This window comes from Triticum dicoccoides, chromosome 3A, assembly GCF_002162155.2.
Source record: "Triticum dicoccoides isolate Atlit2015 ecotype Zavitan chromosome 3A, WEW_v2.0, whole genome shotgun sequence".
Classification (NCBI taxonomy): Eukaryota; Viridiplantae; Streptophyta; class Magnoliopsida; order Poales; family Poaceae; genus Triticum; species Triticum dicoccoides.
In genome coordinates this window covers 745,420,070-745,422,976 of record NC_041384.1, presented here as the reverse complement: position 1 = coordinate 745,422,976, position 2,907 = coordinate 745,420,070, and positions in this window count along the sequence as shown.

Here is a 2,907-nt window from a genome sequence, read left to right as displayed (position 1 = left end):
TTTTTTTTTTGTGCACGTCGATGGATCCATTGATCACTTTGATGCTCGGCCGGTGGCTAAGGGATTCAAGCAACAATATGTTATGAGTTATGAGGATATATGCACTTAGTCCAATGGTCAAGCCAGTGCCAATTCAGCTAGTTTTATCTATTTCCATCTCATAAAATTGAGTATATGATAGTTCGTCATGTACAACATGTTTCTGTTGAAATATTAGCACTTTTCCGACTAATCTAATTCACAAGTAAACAGTAAACATAGCAAATACAGTATGCATCTCATATCGATACTTAAACATGTGAGCACGTACTATACATAGAACCAAAACATCTATGGACAACATATATACGGCCAACACATGAATGAGCAGATAGGGGATGAATGAATCACACCCTCCACTTGGCCAGGCCAACGCGGCGGCGGCAGCAGCAGCCTCGGCATCAGCCAAGGCCTTCTTCTTGACGACTTCGTCGTCAGCCATGGAGTCAATGTAGAGAAAGTAGTGGAAGCAGAGGCGGACGAAGACGGGGACGGATCGGGGGCAGTCGCGTAGAGACGCTCCCCAAAAACCTTATTACCGTTTTCCCGGGCAGGATCTCGAACGACAGGGTCCGGAGGCACCTGCTCTCCCGACCAACTGTGCACGCGACCGTCGGGATGGGGTCGCCGGAGGCAGCACAGAGTGAGGAACAGTATATGACGGCTAGGTTACGCGAGAGGGAGTGAGTGAACTGAACTAGGATTCACTACACTGGCCAGCGCCTTCTTAATAGGCCATCAGGTAGATGGCCCTGGGCCAGGCCCACGACCGAGTCCGTGAACAGCCCATGGTCCAATGTCAGTGGCGCTTCCGTAAGACTCGTTAAACAATTAATAATTAATTAACCATTCCTGAGCGGCAAAAATAAGCTTCAGCTCGGCTCATTCCCACAACCCGCGACGTGCGCGCGCGTCCTGATGAGGCGAGGCGGGCGGCAGAGAAGGAGGAGCGCGCGTGTACAACTCCTATTCTCAGGCTTCCAATAGCAAGTGGTAGAGCAGCCCTTATAAAGAGGTCTCACTCTTCTTACTGTAGCAGCATGGGACTAAACTTCTCACACTTCCCACCACTTGCCGTACACAAGCATGTGCCTTAGAGATTAACCATGGATTATTGTCTTATATGGGTCTAAGCCCATCCATAATCCATCAACCCCCACCAGATCTCGAGGCACATAAGTTTGTCAACTGTTCCAAACAATGTTTGATATACAGACTAAGATTAGCTACTTTGCTTCTTTAGCTGCTCCAATTAGGAACCAATCCTCTGAGTGATTTATCCTCTTAAAATTATTACTGTTCATTTCGGGGGCAAGTGCAAGCAGTATCAGATTTTAGAGAACACTGCACATCATAGCATGAAGCAGTTACTATTCACCTCCATGTCCTGGTCTTTCCAGTTGGCAGCTATACAATGCATCTTTGCTACCATAGTTGCTTTATAAAATCAATGTATGCTATTATCAAGTGATCACAATACTTTCTTTTAGTCTATCATAGTACCATGTAATGGGTATAAGTATCTATCAAGGGCGTGTTCTGAAACCTCCCAGCTTCTTTAAAACTTCTCAAATCTGGCTTCTCGTGTGGCTTCTCACTTCATGTGGCGACCGAGAAATCGTTCGGCACGCTTCTATATTTGGTCGCTCTACCAGGCCTCCGGCCCATTTAAGCGCATGTGGCCCAGTCTATCCGGGAAATCGTTCAGCCCGTCCGCTCCCAGCATCCATCTCCTTGTGCATCTCCCTGTGCATCTGGTCGTGCACGAGAAAAAAAATCGGGGAGAGAAACAGAATGAGCAAACCGGTATGCTAGGGACTCACTTGGCGGTGGCATATGGTTGTAATATGTCTCAACTCCCGCTTCCTCAATTTTCAGAGCCGGGAAAGGCTAGCTTCTCAGTTTCCTCCGTCTTTACACTACGCGGGCAGCTGGCTTCTTGATTCTGAACTCCGCGGAGTCAGAGCGTTCGGCTCAGCTCCAATCGTGGAGTTGGAGAAGCTAGCTGCCAGAGTGTTGCCGAACACGCCCTAAGTTGGTTCTAAATCAATCACGTATGCATGGTTTGAATACTCGGCTCACTCTCGCCTTTTGTGCCATGGGTGTAACGGGTCATCTAGTATAGGAAAGGCTGAAGGAGACCAACTATTAAGCTAAACAGGCTAATGAGCTTCTCTATCTATATTAGGTATAGGGAGAACAAGTCTATGGATCCATGGCCACAACTTAATTAGCTAGCTCCTCCTTAATTGCCTGCCTATAAAATTGGACGTCCACATAGAAGTATAAGCAGTCAGGCATACATGTATGGGCTACTATCTAGGTGTATATATAAGAAGGGGAACACCAGCTAGCCAATTCGCTCGCTTGCTGCAATGTACACCCACCCACTTGACCAAATCAACCGTCCATCCATTTCATCCATCATCGCCATGGCCATGTCGTTGCCTTAAACCTACATCTTGGCTCTTCTTGCCGTCATCCTCACCCCATGTGTCCAACCAGAACCAGAACCCGGCCTGAGCGTGAAGGTTAGAAACCCAACATAGGCGATCGCTTCGGCCCAATTTCAGTGCAGTCATCTGTTCCTAGCCAAGCTGGAGGCCAGGACGCCGAAGGTGAAGGTGAAGGACGTAATTGGAATGTCGATCCAGGTGGGCGCCAAGGCGGCAGTGGAGGCGGCCGCCAAGAAACCGTCCAGGTGCATCGTCGACTGCCTCGACGGCCTTGCCTCCACGTGGAGCGAAACAAGAAGCTTCCTACTCGCTCCCATTGCATGTCACTGAGCCGTTATTAATGAAATATCCATAAGAATCAGTAAGCAGAAATATGAAAAACGACGGAACAAATCACGGTGAAGGGCATTTC